Here is a 23,222-nt window from a genome sequence, read left to right on the forward strand (position 1 = left end):
ATGCCTCCAGCTTTGTTCTTTTGACTTAGGATTGTCTTGATAATGTGGGCTCTTTTTTGGTTCCATATGAACTTTAAAGCAGTTTTTTCCAATTCTGTGAAGAAAGTCATTGGTAGCTTGATGGGGATGGCATTGAATCCATAAATTACCTTGGGCAGTATGGCCATTTTCACGATATTGATTCTTCCTATCCATGAGCATGGTATGTTCTTCCATTTGTTTGTGTCCTCTTTTATTTCACTGAGCAGTGGTTTGTAGTTCTCCTTGAAGAGGTCCTTTACATCCCTTGTAAGTTGGATTCCTAGGTATTTTATTCTCTTTGAAGCAATTGTGAATGGAAGTTCATTCATGATTTGGCTCTCTGTTTGTCTGTTACTGGTGTATAAGAATGCTTGTGATTTTTGCACATTAATTTTGTATCCTGAGACTTTGCTGAAGTTTCTTATCAGCTTAAGGAGATTTTGGGCTGAGACGATGGGGTTTTCTAAATATACAATCATGTCGTCTGCAAACAGGGATAATTTGACTTCTTCTTTTCCTAACTGAATACTCTTGATTTCTTTCTCTTGCCTGATTTCCCTAGCCAAAACTTCCAACACTATGTTGAATAGGAGTGGTGAGAAAGGGCATCCCTGTCTCGTGCCAGTTTTCAAAGGGAATTTTTCCAGTTTTTGCCCATTCAGTATGGTATTGGCTGTGGGTTTGTCATAAATAGCTCTTATTATTTTGAGATACGTTCCATCAATACCGAATTTATTGAGCATTTTTAGCATGAAGGGCTGTTGAATTTTGTCAAAGGCCTTTTCTGCATCTATTGAGATAATCATGTGGTTTTTGTCTTTGGTTCTGTTTATATGCTGGATTACATTTATTGATTTGTGTATGTTGAACCTGCCTTGCATCCCAGGGATGAAGCCCACTTGATCATGGTGGATAAGCTTTTTGATGTGCTGCTGGATCCTGTTTGCCAGTATTTTATTGAGGATTTTTGCATCGATGTTCATCAGGGATATTGGTCTAAAATTCTCTTTTTTTGTTGTGTCTCTGCCAGGCTTTGGTATCAGGATAATGTTGGTTTCATAAAACGAGTTAGGGAGGATTCCCTCTTTTTCTATTGATTGGAATAGTTTCAGAAGGAATGGTACCAGCTCCTCCTTGTACCTCTGGTAGAATTCAGCTGTGAATCCGTCTGGTCCTGGACTTTTTTTCGTTGGTAGGCTATTAATTATTGCCTCAATTTCAGAGCCTACTATTGGTCTATTCAGTGATTATTCTAAGTACATTTTTTCATATTTTGTTGTATGTTTCTGTGTCTGTATGTGGAAGACTTTTAAAGTTTTGTTTGTATTTCTTCATTTAAGGAGAATCTTTATGTTTGGGAGGAATTTGTCAACACTTCACTTTTGTTTCATCTATTTCTATGTTTATGTTATTAACTAATGATGCCAGGACCATTAACAAATAGATATTGCCATGAAGTTTTATCTAGAAACTACTTGCTTCAAATAATTTCAGATTAAAATTTGAAAATGACATGATTCAACTTTTATATTGGTCATGGTTTTTCTTTAAAAAATTGCCATTTTATGAAAATGGCAGAGTTTAAAACTTATATACTAATTGAAAACCTATCCACTGAAATTCAAATTCAACCAATGAATAGCATTTCTCCTTTTTTTTTCTAAAGGTGCTATTTTAATTTTCTATTCATTATGCAATCGTACAGCCTCACAGTTCCATATTTTTTAATAAAATAAAAGTCAAGATATCAGACCTAGATAAAAAATAAATTATTTCTCTTTTTAATTAAAAGTTAAATGAATTTCCTAGAGAAAATATTTTTTCCAACTTTGTAAATAAGATTTCAAGCTTCATAATACAGTTTTCTGATCCTAGTGGGAACTTAATAATTTTTGACTACAACTGAAATGTACTTCACATATTGAAAACCAAAGCAATACTTTTGTACCATATATATCTACAGAAAAGGAAACTTATAGAACAACAAATACAAAATCAGAAACTAAGATGCGTTGGAATGAACATGTCAGGAATCAGGAGGATATATTTTTATAATGTCAAATGATTATTCTACTGAAACCATTTCTAGGGTGGTAATATCTTCATTTTATTTCTTAATTTAACATATTTTAATTAACTTATAATTTAATCCACATGTTTGTTAAAAATCGTTTCATTTTAGGTAAGTATGGTCTAAGAAAAATGGGAACAGAATATAAATATTTCTTTAATTTTGTAGGACTATATTGGCAAGATAAATTGCTTTAATAGCATAATAAAAAACAACTTTGCTAATTTATACGTGCATAACCTTTTTGTTGAGAGCATGATTGATGAATCTTGTTGCTATCTTCTAACAGGCCATTCTGATGGGAAGGGTTGGGAGGATTGGGTAAGCAAGAAATTTAAATCATCATCCACTAGCTGAACTTTTTATTTAGTGGTCTATTTATTTAATTCTAAATGTAGTGTTTGCCCCACTGACTCCTTCATAAATAATTTGTTTAAACTAATTAGAGTAATAACTTAGATTTAAAAAGGTAAATGTATTCAACATCAATGTATAAATCATTGAAGAAATGTGGATAAAATAGATTTGGAATTAATTTAAGAAACCATTAGCAAAAGAAATAAGATCAAGGTGAATAAATAATAAAATGTGTTATTTGATGGGTTCATTATTTCACTTATAGGTCAATAGTGAATTTAAAAAGAAAAAAACACTATTACAGCAAAAATGTTGGTGAATATGGACTGCAAATATATAGATTATTGTACCTATCTAAATCACTCACTTACATAAAAATTAATGTCTTCACATATAATACCTAAGTATTATAAAAAAGCCAGTCAATCTCAGTTGGATAAGTTCAAATTTATTATAGCAAAGATACCTAGCCTAGGAGTTAAGTAAGAAGGTCTATTCCATGTATTTTGACATAAAGGGAGCCAATCTGAAAATTGTGTTCTCAATATATATTCTAGGGAAAACAAACAAAAATAGACTAGTCCTAGATTTGCCAAGTGAATATTATCAAGGTATATTGGCATACACTGCATGAATATCTTCCTAAGTTCCTACAACTGGAAGCATTTGTAATCACAGAGCTTTTATTGCAAATGAGAAGTTACCAATCTTTCTCTAGCTGAATATTCATCTATGGGTACCTTTAAAGTTTAGTACAAAGGATCCCTAGAATAAAAGGAGAAATAATCATTTAAAAAATTAATCAGGTTATGATTCTGCTACATATAAATTATTATTGAACTAATTTTTATTTTTGTCAGAATGTTCAGTATTATTATGTAGACACAAACTGTGTTATTTTAAATTTACAACCCTATAAAATACCTGTTCAAATATCCCAACATCTGTGCAGAAGGCAGCTTCTGAAATGACTGCCATGTATGCCAGCCTCCAGCTTCTCACATCTTTGTGTAATCTGTTCCCCTTGACAGTGAGTTAAACTTTGTGTCCTGTTTCTAGTAAACAGAATATGGCAAAAATGATGGGACACCACTTCTAATATTAGGTTACAAAGATTGTGACATACATCTTGCTTGCATATTCTCTGTTGCTTCTGTTTACCCGATTTGATCAAGCCAGCTATCACGTTATGAGCTACCTCTGTGGAGAAGCCCACATGTCAAGAGACTGTGGATGACCTCTTGCCCATAGCCAGTGAGGAATGGAGGCCCTGAGGCCAATGGGATACAAATAACTAAACCTTGTCAACATTCATATGCATGACCTTGGAATCAGATCCCACCCCCATCAAGGCCTGACATGACTGCAATCCCAGCTGACATTTTGATTGTAGTCTCGTAAGAGTCCCAGAGGACCCAGTTAAGGTAAGCACAGTCTCTTAACCCAGGGAAATTGTGAAGTAATTAGTACTTTTGTTTTAAGATAATGTATTATGTAACAAGAGACACGTGGTATGACATCTATGAGATTCTCAACATGTTTGGTAAAAATCATTAAAGAGCTTTTAAGGTATATGTCATGATTAATGTTATCTATAATGAGTGTATTAAGGGTATGTTAATGTTCACAAAGACTATATAGCTGTTAACTAATTGTTCTGTGGCTTATAGACATAATTTTGGATGATTCATTCATTTTTTTCCACTAATAAATATACAAAAATGAATAAAATGAATAAAAAGGTATAATTCTGATGAGGTCCTTTATTTAAATGAAACACACTAAAACCACTGGATTTTAATATTTATATTATGAAATGATCTGCCACAGTTTTTTTGTAAATGTACCTGCTATTATGATTATATTTTCAAGTTAAAGCTTTATGACATTTTTGTTGTGAGAAAATATTTTAAAAACGTGTTATTTTTTTCGGATTAACTGCAAAAAAGTCTATTGTAAAAATGTATAAAATACTAATAATGAAGTCTCTTGATTTTCATGCCAGTGCTCTTAAAACACAGGTTGTTTCAAAAACAGTAGCAATAAAAAAGTCCATTCGGAATTCCTTCAGGGATGACCCTAAGTCTAACAGGTATATACTTTGAAACAAGAAAAATATCTAGCACCTTGGGAAATGAAAATAGCATATTTTTATTTTCTCTTAATAAAATTAACTCAGATTGTCAATTGTTCATTGTTTCTGTTTGATACCATTGAGGTGTTTGTTTCAGAGATAAAAACGTGTATGCTGAAAATACTGGAAACTTTTTAGATGTATTTTAAAACAGAAAAGAACAAGGCTGGGTGTGGTGAATCACGCCTGTAATCCCAGAACTTTGGGAGACCAAGGCAGGTGGATCACGAGGTCAGGAGTTCAAGACAAGCCTGGCCAAGATGGTGAAACCCTATTCTACTAAAAATATAAAAATTAACTGGGCATGGTGGCGTGCTCCCACCATGTGTAGCTCCCAGCTACACAGGAGACTGAAGCAGGAGAACTGCTTGAACCCGGGTGGTGGAGGTTGCAGTGAGCCTAGATAGTGCCACTGCACTCCAGCCTGGGCAACAGAGTGACACATCGTCTGATGTTTCAGATGATGTTTTTCATCGTCTGAAAAAAACAAAACAAAACAAAAACAAAAACAAAACCAAGCCCCTCTCCAAGTAAAGCCTTTGTATACATAATACAATGCTGCTAAAAAAAACTAATGTTGAAGTACATAGCTTCACTTTTAAAAGGGCTACAGTATAAACCAGCAAGTAACCAATACATCTCTGTAATTTTAATAAATATAAAAGTGTTTATTCCATCCATAGTCGTTTTATCCTGGATTAATGCTGTCTCTTCACAGTTGGAAGAACGTTGTTTACTTTCAGAAGCCTTTGACATTCCATCATTCCTTTTAATCTTTGAACTGAAGTCGAGACTTCTGAAGTTTAAAAGATGGCTCCTTAAACCCCGAGGGAAGAATAAAACTTCTTGAAAGGTAGAAAATTCAAAAGTAGAATCTTCTTGCTTTTTAAATTATGGTGAAAGAAAATCACTAGCTATTGAATAGAAACTCTAGAGCTTATACAAACCCCACTGTCCCATACAGTTCTTGTCAACTAATGAAGGTAACAACAAAAAGTGGGAATGAAATGAGAACAGTTTCTCAAACATAATTGTGACTACAGGAAATCAAAGGCAATTCAGAAGCTCAAAAAGTAAATCATTAATGTGGAAATTTAATATAACTAGTTTTAGGAAAGAAAATTTGGCAGACTATATTGGAAGTTATTCACTTTTCTTCTATCTTTCCATTATGAATCCCTTGTCTATATGCATGAAAATCTGCTGTAGTGGTTATTAACGAGAATTATTTTCTTTCTTTAGCTATGAACACTTTTAACAAAAACTTACTCAACAGCCAATAAGTAAAACAGGCAAATTGATACTCCTTTTGAAATCCCTTCTAGTAGAAGAAACACTGAATTTCCATTTACAGTAGTATGGAAGGCCCAATCAGAATAGACCTTGCATAAAATGATATTTTGATTCATTGCTAGGCTTTTAGAAAGGAATAAAAATTGTAACAGAAAAGGAAAGAAAGGGAGAAAAATAAAAGTTAAGAAAATAAAACATACAAAAAACAGACAGAGTTCCCGAGCTGACATAAAATTTGTAATGTCCCTCACTATACGTATGAATTAGTTCTATGATATTCATACTGCATCTAAGGTGAACATTAAGGAGAGGGAGGCAGACCTGAGAACTCTGATTAATTCTTAGAATCTGAGAAATGGCTGGAGTGGTTTCAGGTTATTTTCTCCCAAGGAGATACAGATGCAAATCCAATCACTTTTACACATTAATTACCCTCAATTCAGGTTCTCAGGTTTTCCGTTGATTAATATAATTCAAATAAATTTTAAAATGAAAACAAAAAGAGAGACAGCCATCATGAATGAAAGTCCATAGAAACAACAAAAAAACTTTATAATGTTAAATACCTTAGTTATTAGAATTCATAGAGAATATAAAATTAATATGAATGCAATATATGAAATAGAAAGCAGATGTGATCAAAATCATCAGCAAATTACACTATATCATTTTTAGATGATTAAAGTGGAAAATATATATAATTGTCTAAATAAAAAACAAAATAAATGAAACTGTGCCAAATAAAAATAATAACTCTCTTGATAGGGTTATCACTGGCCTTATTTGGGCTCATATGAATCACTGAATAATGATAGTGGGAAGAATAAGGCTAACAGGTGGTTTTTAACTTATTCTTTCTCACCAGGGACATTCAGGCAAAAGAATGACCTTAACCAGAATTCCCTGTAAATCTGATCTTTACAATTATTTTTTACTAGGTTTTCTTTTAATAATGATTTAACAGGAAAGGGGAAAAAAAGTGCCATTATGTATAGTATATATTTTGTTAGTACAGTCTTGATGTTTTACAACTGGTTATTTGGGGGAAAAAAATGAGGATTTTTGGTTAGGACATGTCACTCCTTTCGTTAAAAATGTAGAGTTATTTCTCCTCCCCTTCAATCTAAGCCCACTCTGTATCCTGTTATGACTAATAAAATGAGGTAGAAGTGACCCTGTGTCAATTCCAGTTGGCAAGAGAGGTCATATAGAAAGGACATGATATTAAAGACACCACGGGGAGAAAAAAGCCACACAAAGAAGAATAGTCACCTTATTCAATAGCATAAAGGTCTCTGATATAAGAGAAGCCTTCTTGGATTTTTTATCCCCGTTTAGCCCCTAGATGAATGCAGTCACATAAGTAGCCCCAGCTGGTACTTTGTGAGGCAGAAACAACAACCAGTAAATCTCTTAAATTTTAAGACATAGTAAACCATTTTGTTGCTTTAATACACTAAGTTTTAGAATGTTTCTTTTGTAGCAATAGATAACTGATAGAGAGGCTAATGATACATGACCATAGAATCTTGATGGCAAGAAATGAAACTATAAGACTGTGAAATACAATCAACAATTGATTCTCCATAGGAACAGCATTATAAGAAGAAAGGGTGATCAAATTAATTGCTAAACTTATGAGTGAAGATAAAAAGCCTTATCATTACAAAATAATAATGCCCGTGTCTAAATAATAGGGCCATAAAAATGGTAGAACATGAGTGATGGAGAATAGAGTATAAAGCAGGAAAAGTGTGGCCTGACGTACTGTTCTAAGGAATCTACTGCTTAAGAGAGCCATATTTTTCAACATTCTTATTGATGTATATTAAACTTTGTTAAGTACATGAGATAAAATCAGAAGAATCAATGTTAAGAAATAAAAAGTTTATATAACTTCCAAACTGTAAGTCAGTAATGGGAAAAAAAATGGAATAACACATACAAAAAAAAAATGAAAGCAATAAAAGTCAATTTAAAGCAGCAAGAAAAATGTAAAATACGCATAGTAAAATATAAGCTCAGACTTATTACTAAACACAATAAATGTAAATAATATAAGTTTAGAGAAATAAGTCATCAGATTAATTTTTAAAAGATTTTTTGTACTTTGTTTATAAGAAACAATCCCAAATCAAGTGGACAGAACTGGAAACCAATGGAAAGAGAAAGATTTACAAGTGAATACCAGCTAAGAATTGCATGTGTGTATTGAATTTTCAATTGATCTAAGAGTTACAACGTTACAAACACATTAAGATATAAAGTACCCTAAAAAATACATAAAACTAAAATTGATAAAACCTCAGGGAGAAATTTTTAGATACATCATCACAATAAAATATTTCAACTTATTTCTTTTAGATATATAAAAAACTGGTACAAATGTAGATGACTTGACAAACATTCATAAGCTTGGTTGATGAAATATTTATATAAAGAATCAGTGCCCTGAGCAACAAATAGTGATGTGTCCTCTTTTTAAGTACATATAGAACATCTATAAGAACTGAACATATTTCCTAGGCTATAAAAAAAGCTTTAATGAAGTATTAATATCAATAGACTATAAGTTCTATGAAGGAAAATGATTTTTGTCTGTTTATTCACTAGGATACTGAAGAACAAAGACAAGTAACTACTGTGCAGTAGGTACTCAAATGAATATTTGTAGTTTGAATGAATACAATAATATTATCAGACTCAAGTCTGTTTAAACAGATGCCAATAACAAAAACATAATGAAAATAAATATAATAACAATTCTGAATAGCCAATGTCAAAAAAGAAACAATAAAATATAAAAGTACAATACTAAAAATAAACTAATATTGAAAATACTACACATTAAAATGATGTGAAGTAGTTAATGGATACCTAAGAAAAAGTACGTTACCTCAAATATGAATATGAGAAAGAAAAAAGCTGATAGTGAACTAAAAGCCTAAAATTAAGAAAATAGAGAAAAATAAAATGACATTAAATCCAACAAAGTAAAGTTAAATCAAAAGTTTATTCTTTGAAATGACCAAAAATACACACAAAGCTTCTAATAATTAATAGGACTTATCAAAGAGAGAAAATAAAGTATAAATAATTGATATTTAGAATGAAAATCTGACATATATACACATCTAGCAGATATTAAATTCAATAGAATAATGTAACAAATGCAGTCCAGTATATTAGAAAATATCCAACAAATTGAACTTAAAAATCAACACCAAGAAGAAGTTTAAAAGCTATCTTGGAACCTTTAAATAAATTGATTTGAGAGTTAAAATTCTTACTCTTGCGCTAACCGTATACTTAAAGAAAACACTAGAATAAAATTTTTAAATAAATTGATTTCAGAGTTAAAATTATTACTCTTGCGCTAACCGTATACTTTAAAGAAAACACTAGAATAAAATGGTTCTGTAACAGTGGTCTGACAAACTTTCAAAGAACAGATCACTCTAATATAAAAACAAGACAGAAACAAAATCTTTTAGAGAAAAAAATGAAGAAAAGGAATACTACACACAATTTTACATGAGGCCAAACCTTGATGCCAAAACCAAAAAAGATACGAGGGAAAAAGAGAAGTCACATCAAGGTGCAAATATCAAATACAGCAATGATAAAATAAATACACAATAGTCTTATTGGTTTTATTGAAGATCAGAAAGTATATTATGACACATTACCATATTTATAAGTTACAATGGAAAAGGCATGAGATTTGTATCAATAGATGAAAAAAGGCACATTAATATTCAAATCTTAATCTTCGGTGAAATACCCTTACATTGATAACTACAAAACGTGTTGATTAAAATTAAAGAAGACCTATAACAGGAGGAGAAATAGAACATGTTCATTGATAAGAACAAAATGTCACTTAAGCAAATTTTAGAAAGCATAATAAATTGAACTTCATAAAATTAAGAACTTCTGCTCTTTGAAGGACACTCTTAAGATAATGAACAGATAAAGTACACTAAAAATATTTGAAAATCACATATCTCAAGAAAGGCATATTCAGAAGATATAAATCATCACAACATTCAATAAATGTATTAAAAATAATGTACAAGCATTTTAATAGACACTTCCCCAAAGAAAATATAGAGAAAATGAAAAAGCGCTTGAAAAAATGCTTGACATCATTGTGACCTACAGCACAATGAGATACTACTTCACACTTATTTGAAGGTCTAAAATTTAAAAGACTGACCATGTCAAGTGTGGGTGACAATATGGAGAAGATGGAAACCTTATCTACTGCTCAGAGGATTGTAAAAATGTTTAACTACTTTGGAAAACAGTTTGCCAGCTTCTTAAAAAGTTAAACATACACTGACCATGTGATTCAGATATTTGTACTCTTAGGCATTTACCCATGAAAAATAAAAGCATATATTCATACTAGACTTCTACACATATTTTTTGTAGCAGCTTTAGTGATAGTATCTAAAAACTGCAAACAATACAAATGTTCATCAAGGGAATGGATAAACAAATTTTTGTGCAAAAAACTTCACAAAGGAGTGAACATTGATTAAAAGATGTTATTGAGATAAGGAGCTCAAGAGGAGAAATCTTTGCTGGAGTATGTGAGTAGGCCCTAAATGCAAGCACCTGTGTCCTCAATTTAAAAAGAAATTAAAAAGGAAACAAAAATGTCCACCAAAGAGGGAAATGTGTTAGAAAAACTTTGTCACTAAGATACCATTAAATATATAGTAATGAAAAGAAATGAATTTAAATAAAAACACACAAAAAACTCAACCTGGATATTCTTAAAAACATAAAATTAAATTTTAAAAATCAGTAAGAGAAGTCATAGCAATCAGCTAATGCCACACTTTTGCTTTGCAACAAACTACCCCCCGAACTGATGATTTCTAACATCATTTACTCTGATGCTTTCGGGTATTCAGATTGACCGCCATATGGGTGATGAAGTCTGGGCTTGTCTGAGCCTCTGCTCTTTGAGTGCTGCACTTTCTGATGATGGCTACAGTTAGGGAGGTTAAGTCTGAGTCTGCTGCAACAGCTCTGGTTCTGGGATCCAGATGGAAACAGCAGCAACTACATGGGCATGCTCTTGAGATGGTCGAATATTATAGTCCATGAGCTAATGCAAGCCACACTAGCACATTCAAATTCCTTTCCTGCTTGCTTTGAGTTTATTAATGTTCCATTGTTGAAAGTGCCTCACATGGCCAAGGCCACAATCAGTGGTTGAAAATGTATTTACACCACTATAGATCTTTGGAGCTCAGATCTTTGTTGATCAATAATCCAATCTACAGCAAACAGTTATATTTATAATAATATTTTAGTAAATCTACAAAAAAAGCATAAGCAGTACATTGAATTGCTTAATAGTATTTACACATGTGATAAAAACTTTTTAAAGGATTTTTGATAAAGCGATGTAGTGAAAAACACTAAATTTAGAACAGTAGTTAATTCCATGTACTTACTGTTAAATGCACAGATATTAGTAATAATTTATTTCTTTATGTGATAGGATCAGTTATGTATTTTGTTATTATGCATTATATATTTTAAACATTCACATTCTTTTGTATGTATAAATATTATGCAAAATTTTAAAAGAAACACAAGGAGCAAAAGTTCTGGAAACACAGAAAATTGAATCCTGGTTCTACTTACTATGTGACATGAAGGAAGTAATTCACGCACATGAGTTTTTTAAGACATTTATATAATGGAGGAACTTATACGAACACAAGAGATATTGTCATAATTAACTGAGATAGCATATATAGATGAATTGGCACAAAGTAGATGCTCAATAAATAACTCCTTTTTATTAAAAAAATCTTCCTCCATATATATATATTCTCTCTACATAACTGTATATTACTCTCTATAAATTATTTATATATGTTACTATATACAGCTATATAGTAATAGTAAATATTGCTATACCATATTTATTACATAGTAATTTACTATACAATTACTGTAGTATTATAGCATTAACTGTATAATTTACTATATAGTAATTTACATATAGTATATAATATATATAGTGTATAGGATATATTATATGTAGTAAATAGTATAGCATAATAGTAAATATATTAGTAATAGCAAATATATTTAATAAATATTACTATATAGTAATGGTAAATATAATTAATAATTTATATGTTACTGTATAGTAATGGTAAATATATTTAATAACCATTACTATATAGTAATAGCAAATATATTTAATATATTTATATATTTAAATATATAAATAGTAAATATATAATATAAATATAATATAAATATAAAATATTTAAATAGTAAATATATTTAATATATTACCATATATTACTCTCTATATGGTAATATATATAGTAACGTAGAGAATATGGAATGTGTAATATATAGTAACATGTATAGGGAATATACATGGGGAAATATATAGATACTATATAGTATATTATATATACTATATTGTAATATTAAATATATTTTCTGTCCCTCTCTCTCTCTGTATATGTGTGTATCTGTGTGTGTGTGTGTGTGTGTGTTTGTGTGTGTGTGTGTATGGAGAGGGGGAGACAGGGAGAGCGAGAGAGAGAGAGAGAAGCATATATATAGTTATCTTTCTCCACTGAGAGTGTTTGTGCTATCACTACAACCAACAAAAGACATTCATTTAATTCCAGAAGAATGACACTTCTACCGACCATTCTCTCTAAAACTCTTCATATGCACAGCATATGACTCTAACAAACATATACAAATTCCGTATGTGACTGATACAGAGTATAAATAATAAAATTCATAAAAGAAAACTAAGAAATAGGATATTTACACAGATGTAGCATGTGGAAACACACCAGTGGAGCAGTAAATGGAAGAAGTTGACAACCCACATGGCATGATTCAAAGGACAGAGGAATATAGTTGGGGTGGGAGCCCTGGTATGAGGCCCTGCTCTGCCACTTACTAGCTGAGTAAATGTAGCTCTAATCTGTTTAAATCTGCTTCCATAACTGAAAAATAAAGTTAATAAAAATTTTCTCACAGGATAACTGTAACAGATAAAAGTTCAAACATGACATTGCAAAGTGTCTTGACATTAGAAAGAAACACTGTGATACTCCTGAAGCAAATACCTACATGTGCTCTGTCCGCAACTGCTAAAGAGAAAACCTCAGTCTATTTAATTGCTAAATTTTACTTCAAAATATGTTTAGAGCATAATGATAAATTTATGCAATTAAAAATGTCAAATAAAGCTTTTTATTATAATACCATTTTATAAAACAATGTGGTTATATAAATACATATATTCTTCTTGCGTGTGTATCAAATTATTACAACTTTTTGGAAAGAACTTCCAAATGTCCAACCCATGCATGGAAATGCACTAAATATCTGTGTTTTTTTATTTCAGACTTTCACTATAATTGCTAATAGAACTGAACCATATTTATCTCAGTATCTGCCCTAAAGGAGGCAAAAAATGTATTTGTTGAAAATATATAGCAAATCAAAATAAGATGACATTCCGAAGTCCCTGGCTGAGCACTGTCTTCTTTTAAAAAATTCCTCTATTTTGTTTTTGATTTTTTGATTATTGGCATTCTTGCAGGAGTAAGGTGATATCACATCATAGTTTTAATTTGCATTTCCCTGATCATTAGTGATGTTGAGCGTAGATGTTGGTGTCAATGTGGTGAAAATGGAACACTTCTAAACTGCTAGTGGGAATGTAAACTAGTACAATGACTGTGGTCAACAGTGTGGAGATTTCTTAAAGAAATTAAAGATTTCTTAAAGAATTAAAAGTAAAACTACCATTTGATCCCACAATCCCACTACTGGGTATCTAGTAGAGGAAAAGAAGTCATTATACATAAAAGATACTTGCACATGTATGCTTACAGAAGCACAATTTGATTGCAAAATATGGAACCATCTGAAAAGCCCATCAATCGACAGGTGGATGAAGAAATTGTGACATAAACATATACACACAATGGAATACTACTGAGCCATAAAAATGAACAAATTAATGGCATTTACAGCAACCTGCATGAAACTGGAGACTATTATTCTAAGTGGAGTAACTCAGGAATGGAAAACCAAACATCGTATGTTCTGTCTCGTAAGTGGGAGCTAAGTTATGAGAATGCGAAGGCACAAGAATGATACAATGGACTTTGGAAACAAGCAGGAAAGGGTGGGAGGGGGGTGAGGGATAAAATACTACAAATTGGGTGGTTTTCTGAATTTGTGAGAGCTCTGAGCCATCTATTCTATATGCCATATTCCTATCTCCAAACATGTCTCAGAAGCTTACAGTGTGATACCATACATAGCATAAAATATAGAATCCAGTTAATTATTTCTGCTCTGAGCTTTTCTACTTTTCATATAATTGCTAAGAAAATAACTGCACACATGCTTGCATTTCTACTCACCAGATTTGACATAAAGAGCTCCGCCAACACCGAAAATGTCACAATATCAGTGTTCTCAATAGTTCCAGTCACATGTTCAGTATTTGGAAATACTCTTCAAGTACACTTGTGAACAAATATGGAAAAGACGAGGTCAAATCACAGGAGGAAAAGTAGTATGGGAAATTGAGGTGAAGCTCTATAATACTGTGTTTAAGAGATATTTCAATGATCTAAGCTTGTATTAGTTTAAAAGCTTGTTGTAATGTTGCCCTTGGAATGTAAAGCACATAATTTTGCCAGCATCCTTTTTTTTTTTTTTTCCCTCCTGTCAAACGTTTCAAATATTAGGGTCCTGTTGGCAGCTTAAAAGCTTCTGCCAAAGTTAACAGAATCTCTGTTTTTTCCTCACAATTGTTCAAGCAAAAGATGCAGATCCTTGATAAGTGTCTTTATCTAATCCCAGCTTGTCTTACCATTATTGACTCTCTACTTTATGGAGAAGCACATCAATTTCAAGGCGACCTTAAATATACTGCACAAAAAGTACTTTATTGCTTTCTATTTTGATCAGTGTTACACAAAAGATTGATGGACTCATTGTGGGGTAAGGTTTAATGATTATTTCTTAGCTCCTGTGCTTACAGAACATTCTGATCACAGCATCCCACAGATTAGGTGAGGGTGAGAGAAAAGTGCTAATTTAGGTAAATTCTGCAGAGTCTGAAGAGACTGGAACCTGGAAAGAGCAGTGCAGATCCATTTAAGAAGCAGTGCACTACAGGATAAAGATTGCACACGTTGGAATAAGATAGATTTTAGCTCAATTCCCAACTCTGTCACTTGTTATCTCTGTGAACTTGGGCAAATTACTCAGGGCTTGTGAAACTCAACTTTCTCATTTATAAATGTGATTAATAATGGCAACCTCTTTGGAATTTCATAAAGATTAAATAAGAAATTCTGTGTACATCCCTTAGCTCAGTGCTGGCCACATAGTAGGTATATTAATTAGAGTACAAGCTGAGCTGTTATGACAAAGATATTGAAAAATACAGTGTCACAAACAGTTGATTACATATTTCTATTTCATATGACAGTCTGGTGAGCAAGACGTCCAGGGAGCATAGGAAGCTCTGCTCAGTAGGTGATTCCAGGACAGACACGAGTTCCTTTTATCTTGTTGCTTTGCTACCACCTCCAGTATCACACTGCCTGCATGTTCAAAAGGTGGCTCTCAAAATATATCAATCAAGGTCCCCGCAAGAAACATAGGAAAGAATCCATCGACATACTTTAAATGAATTTGGAAAAGGACAGTTTACAGCAGCAGGCACAGGGTTAAAGGAAACAAAAATGATTTGGTAAAACCTAGAAGAAGCGGACCAGAGCAGAGAGCCTAGAGCAACTTGCCTGAAGGGACAAGCAAAGGGAGCATTTATGGGACCTGTGGGAGAGGGCTGTTCAAAAGGAGCTGTCCAGAGGGAGCATTTGAGGGGAGGGAGTCATTCTTCCTGGACAAAAAACATCCACAAAATGGACAACATATTGAGTCCCATCAGCTATTGCATAATCACAGATCAATGTCAATTTGGCCACATTCTGATCTGACAGTGAACTTCAGCTAATATCAGCACTGCTTATGTAAGGTAAAGGGAAAAAAAAGGAAAATATAAAATGAGCTAATGTAATGCAAACAAAACTTCAATAGCCCCCCTCCTCATTCCACGTTTCCCTTACCCAAATACCTTGGCTTGAGTGGATTGTTCAACCCAAAACTTTATCGAATCACTACCTTGTGGTTATTCGTTGGCCATGTTTTCCCATGGATTAAAACTATGGGACAAGAACTAACGAAGAGATGTCCTGGTGAATATTTTCTGTTCCACATCATTCTCCTTGCCCCCTCCCCCCACCCCCCAGCATTTTGCAACAACTCAATTTTCCTTCTGTGATTGAGATCAGACACTGCTACAGGCAGTGAAGAGACCACTGGTCTTCGGAGGAATGAGCTTAACAAGACCAAAATGACCAAGGTCCAATCCCAGGTTACCATTGAACAAAACTACATTTATTGGTTAAAAACTTTTCTTCCTTGGGTACAACAAGAAAGTAAAAGTTCTCCCAGTATTTTATTTGGAACAATAGTGGGAGAGGCCACCTCCCATTTGACCCCATTTGGGACAGAAAAGAAGGAAACCCTGCAAAGTATTGTCTACAAGATTATCCTACACCCGAGACTTCAGAAAGCAAATCTGTCATTTTAAAAAGAGTTTTTTTCTGGGTGGCAGGGTATGAGGAAAGGACAGTTAATACAATGGGGGTGAACTCAGTACCTCCTTTTCTCTATTGTAAAAAGAAATATTTACATAGAAGCTATGTTGCACGTTGTGCTATAGTGACGATGAAAATTTTTAAAGACCATAGATGAGAATTATCCGCCATGTTTGAAATGCAAGCTTCTTACTAAGGTATCTATGGCGCATCCTAACTCATGAACATCAAGCATAATTATCATAAGAGTATTGTTTTATTATTTTATTTATTTTATTTTGAGATGGAGTTTCACTCTTGTTGCCCAGGCTGGAGTGCAATGGTGCGATCTCGGCTCACCACAACCTCCGCTTCCCGGGTTCAAGTGATTCTCCTGCCTCAGTCTCCTGAGTAACTGGGATTACAGGCGCCCGCCACCACGCCTGGCTAATTTTGTATTTTTAGTAGATACGGGGTTTCTCCGTATTGGTCAGGCTAGTCTTGAACTCCTGACCTCAGGATATCCACCTGCCTTGCTCTCCCAAAGTGCTGGGAATCAGTCCAGGCTTCTATGATAAAAGGCTTGGTGGCTTAAACAACCAACATTTATTTCGCAGAATTCTGAAGGCTGAAAGTTTGAGATCAAGGTGCAGGCTGATTTGTTTTCTGGTGAAAGCTATCTTCTTGGTTTACAGATGGTTCCCTTCTTGCTGTATCCTTACTTGGTGGGAAAGAAAGAGGTCTTTTGTCTCTCTCTCTCTCTCTCTTTTCCTCTTTTTTTTTTTCTTTTTCTTTTTTTGAGACAGAATTTCACTGTTGTCACCCAGGCTGGAGTGCAATGGCGCAATCCCAGCTCATTGCAACCTCCGCTTCCCGGGCTCAAGTGATTCTCCTGCATGAGCCTCCACAGTAGCCAGGATTCCAGGCACCTACCACCACGCCCAGATTTCTTTTTTTTTCTGTATTTGTAATAGAAACAGGGTTTCGCCATGTTGGCCAGGCTGGTCTTGAACTCCTGATCTCAGGGTTATAGTTGTTTGTTTGTTTGTTTGTTTGTTTTAGGTGCATTTGGTTTGGGGGCCAGCCAATCAATTAAGTGAAGATTTTAGAGGAATAAACATTTCTGTATTTTTCATTACTTTGAAGGACATTCTAATCTCTGGAGTTCCTTCAGAGAGGTCATATTGTTTTTGGTTTACTAGATTGGTGTGGGTGTGGAAGACAGGTCCAGTATCTTAAACTTTTTCTTTCCTGCCATGATAGACATAATTTCAACATTCAGAAACAAATACCCCTTAACTTATATCAAAGACTTTAGTAGTTTTCTTATCAATTTTATTTCTAAGAACTTTGGGACAAATTAGATGTTATTAATAATTTAATGGTCAAATGCTTTGAATATCATGTCACCCTGTTGCTAATTGTTACCACTCTAACCCTGTAATCCACCTTGTGTCTGATTTTCAGTGCTATTAAAAGGCCTTAACCTTCTTTATTTACCTCTTCTTTCCACTCTTCTCATTCAGATGAATAACCTAAACTAATTGTGATATTCCCCATTTTCATCTCCAGCCTACAGTAGACAATCACCTCTGAATTTTTTTTTTTTTTTTTTTTTTTTTTTTTTTTTTTTTGAGACGGAGTCTCGCTCTGTCGCCCAGGCTGGAGTGCAGTGGCTGGATGGATCTCAGCTCACTGCAAGCTCCGCCTCCCGGGTTCACGCCATTCTCACTGCAAGCTCCGCCTCCCGGGTTCACGCCATTCTCCTGCCTCAGCCTCCCGAGTAGCTGGGACTACAGGCGCCCACCACCTCGCCTGGCTAGTTTTTTTTTTTTTGTATTTTTTTTAGTAGAGACGGGGTTTCACCGTGTTAGCCAGGATGGTCTCGATCTCCTGACCTCGTGATCCGCCTGTCTCGGCCTCCCAAAGTGCTGGGATTACAGGCTTGAGCCACCGCGTCCGGCCCTGAATTTTTAAAAGATACCGTTGTCCCCGTCACCAAGCCATTTTTTACTGCCAGCTTTGATGACCAGAATGCCCTTCTGGCCCTCCCATTGGCTGTGGCTTAAGACCATCTCAGTTTGTACATAATAGATACACCACGATGTTCTCATGCATGATCTAGTGTACACTTTCTTCTAGTATATGACAGGACAGTACTGATATTTCATCTTCATTGAATTTAGGCCAAACAATTAGTATCCTCATGGAAGGCAAATGCCACTCCCCAGGGCTGAAGCCAACACTTTAAACCTAGAAACCTGAGGAAGTGCACCAATGTTAATAAATTCAGGATGATAATATCTTCTGTTTTGTATGTCTTCTCTAACACCTTCAGAATACATTCTTACAATTATCAGGTTTATGTTGATCAAAAGTGACAAAGTTATGCAACTCTTTCAGTATATTGGCTATTTTCTGCCAGGTCTTGTACTTTTGTATCGGCAATAGGCTTGGCACTAACTCATGAGCTTGGAGAAAAATGATGATTTGTCAGGGTAGGTTTTGGGGAGAATCCCTCTATAAGGCAACTGTAGTACAGTAATTTAAAGATTATTTCAGGTAGTGAATTCAGGTTTCTTCAGACAGAGAGGGGCCAGAATGCTTCTACCAGTAAGGGAGTTTTATGTTATTTGAGGGTTCAGTTTCTCAGCTTCAAGTGTCCTCTACCTAATTTCAGGGTTTCAGTGTGTCTCCATCATTTCCCTTATCTAAGCATCAGAGACCTCGTGAGGGTAAGCATTTAATTGGGGCTGTAATTCTGCAACCCCTGAAATCTGACTGTGGACCTGATCCTCAGTTTTATCTTCCTCATAGAGGTTTTCAGACTTTGCATCCTAGATTGAGTTAGACTGACAAAGTCAACATTCATTTTAGGGTCAACAGAAGCAACCAGCTTATCCCACAATCCTTATATTGACTATGATCTCCTCAGTAACTAAGTGCCATGGACATGTGATCTCGAGATGCTTGGCTTTCCATCTATCTGCATTTTTAATCCTATGATTGTGCATGATAATTTGAACAATTATGGCGGCACTGGATGCCTCAGACTATCTGTGTCCTTTTCTCTCTCAGCCAGGAGGACTGCAGACATGTGAGCAAACCTATCCCACAAACCTACTTAATGGCCTGTTTTGTGGCGCAACTCTTAGTACTATGCACTATTGTCAATCAAGGCCTCAGCAGGGGTGGAGGCACTCAACTGAACAAATGAAATGAGTTTAATAAAGGAGCTGTTTATAAAGATATAGAGAGAGTTAAATGAACCCCAAAACAATAAAATCATTATCATGCCTAGTACTTAAAAGGAAAAAGGAGAGAAAAAATATTTGGAATCCAAAAATCCAAGAAGAATAGCTGCAGCTGTAGGACTAGACACAGTTCTCCTGGAGATACGGTCTTAAACAAGAGAACACAGCCTCTGAAAACAAGAGAACCTATAAAAGTAAATCCTTCTTTGAATGTACCAATCTTCCACTGACTGAACCAATTGGAAGCCAGAGCACCTGAGAGTCCATAACGGCCAGTTTCTGAGAGCATGGAACAACTGAATAGGGGAGAGTGGGTCTAGAGGGGCAAAGAAATATCCAGTGTCTCAACTAATTCCATGATCCAGTCCGTGAAAAAAAAAAAAAAAAAAGGAGGCATACCAGAAGATAAGCAATATACTTTTTTTTTAAAGTTTCAGAATGTGAGTACATTGATTTCCTTTGAATCTCTTGGGTCAAAATTTAGGCACATGGCCATACCATCTGTAAGGAAGACTTTGAAATATAAATTCAAGCTGCATGGCCATATGCATAGCTAAAACTTGAAGGTTTATTTACTAAAATAAAGAAGAAGGGAATGAATAGAGGGAAATTTAGTAGGTTTTGTCATAGCAGATGTCAAGGAAGGTGAATAATATTTATTATCATTAGTAGTATTAGTGATAAAGGTAAAGTAAGGTTATATGAATGGACTGTGATAGCATCCATAATGTAACAAATATTTATTTACCACCCACCTTGTGTTCAGAACTATGAATCTGATGGAGAGCCATAGAGGTATGTCATGCATGAAACTTACCTTGCTGGCACTGGTTAAGTCCCCTTTTCAGGTCACTCTCTTCCAATCTTATAGATCACATCCCTGAGGACAAATAAAAGAGATAAATAAGTTATTAAAATATGTATTTCTGACATAACAAGGGAATATAGTGATGGTAGCAAAAGTAGTGGAATTCCACAGAATTCACGAGGTTTACTCAACTAATATTTTTGACCACCTACTATGTGCCAACACTGAGCATTTAGCAGTTAATAAAATAAAAATTCTCTCCTCCTTGAGCATATTTTTTGGTTGGAGCAAAAATACATTTATATATTTTTCAACATGAGGGATGCAAATGTCCTTTCAGATAGGGGTGCCAGGGAAGTTCTTTCTGAAAAGGCAACACTTGAATGCTATGATAGAGAAACCACCAAAATTTCTGAGAAGATGATTCAGGGCTCAAGAAAAAATACCTCTATATCCCTAGAAATTGGAGGATGCTTGATATAAAGAACAACCCAGAGCCCCAGAAGAGGATGAGTGGACAGAGAATGGTAGAAATCAAGGTCCAAGAAAGCCACGGGCTGGAACATGTAGGATCTTAATGTCCATTAGAAGTCTTAGGATTTTGTTGAGTGTGGAATATAACTTTTTATGAGAGGAAGGTGAAAAAAAATGATGTCTGTTTTAAAGGTATCATTCTGGATTCTGTAAGAGAGGTCATGGTAGTTTGGAGATGACGTGTGGTGGTGGTGGTAAGTGGTTGGTTTCCAGAAATATTTTGAAAGTACAACTGATAGGATTGACTAATGTACTATTTAGTATGTGAGAGAAAAAAAAAAATAGGATGATTTTAATGTTTCCAGAATAAGCAACTGAATAGCTAGGTAACACTGAGGTATGAGTATGTGTGGGGAGAAAAATCAATGATTTGTTTTGGACATATTAAAATTGTGATGTGATGATATATCTATGTATCAAGATGTTTAACAGCCCATTAGCTCTACAAGACTGAAATTCAAAGAACTAAACTGTTCTAAATACAAAACTGGGAATCTTCAGCACATGGTGGTATTTAAACCACAGAAGTGGACTAGATCTTATTGGGTAGTGAGTGCAGAGAAGAGAATAATCTTGAGACTAACCATTTTGAGAACTGCAGAGTACAGGTAGCTCTGACTTATGAAACACACATATACACATTGTGTGCATGTATGTGTTTGCATGTGTATGTGTAGCATGTGTCTATGAGAGAGAGAAGGGAAGAAGGAGAAAGAAAGAGAGAGAGAGAAGAAAGAGAAAACAAATGAGAATGAGAAAGAGAGAGGTAAGGGGGTATTCTGACCCCACCTGATCTCCTTTGTCTTGCTCATTCTGTTTCCAGTCAAAGACCTTTAAAATAAACAAAAACAAAAACTTAGCACATGAGTTTTATTTAGTTTTATTTCCTAAAAACTAAACAATGTAAGAAACTAGGTAAAATTTTATTAGGAAATCAGGAGGAAAAAATAAAACCAAAGCATTCAGACTTTTAAACTACTAAATGCCATTTATTCTTCTGTAAATTCAACTCACAAAAGATTAATTTGAGTTAACGAATGTCCCTAAAATGCAAGTAACCCAAAGGGCTTCAGAAATTTTCAATAATTTTTGGATTAATGTTAATTCTTTATAAATTTGTTTTGGTAGATGTAGATTTAAGGGTCATCAGCATAACTATAATGTTTTGAACCATAAGCACATCTGAGAGGATGTGTATCAGTTGAGAAATTCTGGTAGACTCTGACAGAACCCTAGCAAAATACCTTATTTTTTATCTATCTCATTTCATTTTCCTATTCCCAAGAGAGAGTATTTCAGATTCATATTGTTAATTTGTTTTCATTAGTGTTAAATAGCTTTTGTGGTCTAGCTTAGAAACTTTGTATTTTGGGGAAAATATCTTCCATAACCCAAAAATAAGATTATAGATGTTGTAAAATGACAAGCTATTGGTAAACTTCAGAGGGACCAGTCTATTTCTTTAACATGTCTTTAATGTAAAGCAAAGTTAATGTGGATTTAAACACTTTTATTTTCTTCTTAAAGGATCAGGGATTATAAAGATCAGTCAATATTTCAATTCTGAGGAGGTAGTTAAATAGAAGTATAAAGTTAGAAAGATCAATGCAATGATCTTATGATATACTATAATAGTTCTCAGTCACTGAATAGATATTCTGATATCAGCCTACTTCCTTAAATGTAAGCTGTAAAATGGAAAAAGAAAAATATAATAGAAAAATATTGAAAGAAATACAGTTTAATTTATGCAGAGGTTGTCATAATGATCATTTTTTCTAACTAGGATGCTATACAAGATTTAATACTTGAACATGGATAGTTTATATGGAAAACACCATAAAAATATTTTCAAAGCATTTGTCTCTGAAATTTAATGAAACTGGTAGCTTTCACTAAAAATACAACATTGTCAATAACTGACCATAATTCATTTATTTTGTTTTAAACTTTTTGAGTTCTAATAAAAGATGAATTGTTCCTCTTGATATATATGATTTGCTGTCATTTGCTAAGATTTATGTTTCAACAAGGTGAAATGACTCAAGAGAGGTCACTGGGTTGAGCTCATGTC

The 23,222-nt window shown here is 33.9% G+C and overlaps 1 long non-coding RNA gene across 2 annotated transcripts in view; it reads right to left on the reverse strand.

The window, feature by feature from the left end:
- LOC108583133 overlaps window positions 1–23,222 on the reverse strand; it is a 157,496-nt gene that overhangs the window by 25,718 nt on the left and 108,556 nt on the right. The window contains exons 2-4 of one of the 2 annotated variants that reach the window (XR_004180102.1): window positions 21,938–21,979; window positions 20,624–20,686; window positions 14,019–14,425 (exon numbers count right to left, since the gene is read on the reverse strand). This is a non-coding gene — a long non-coding RNA (uncharacterized LOC108583133). Of the gene's footprint in view, window positions 1–14,018; window positions 14,426–20,623; window positions 20,687–21,937; window positions 21,980–23,222 lie in introns of those variants that run through there. The other variant, XR_001897449.3, reaches the window with a different exon arrangement.

This window comes from Papio anubis, chromosome 19 (assembly GCF_008728515.1).
Source record: "Papio anubis isolate 15944 chromosome 19, Panubis1.0, whole genome shotgun sequence".
Classification (NCBI taxonomy): Eukaryota; Metazoa; Chordata; class Mammalia; order Primates; family Cercopithecidae; genus Papio; species Papio anubis.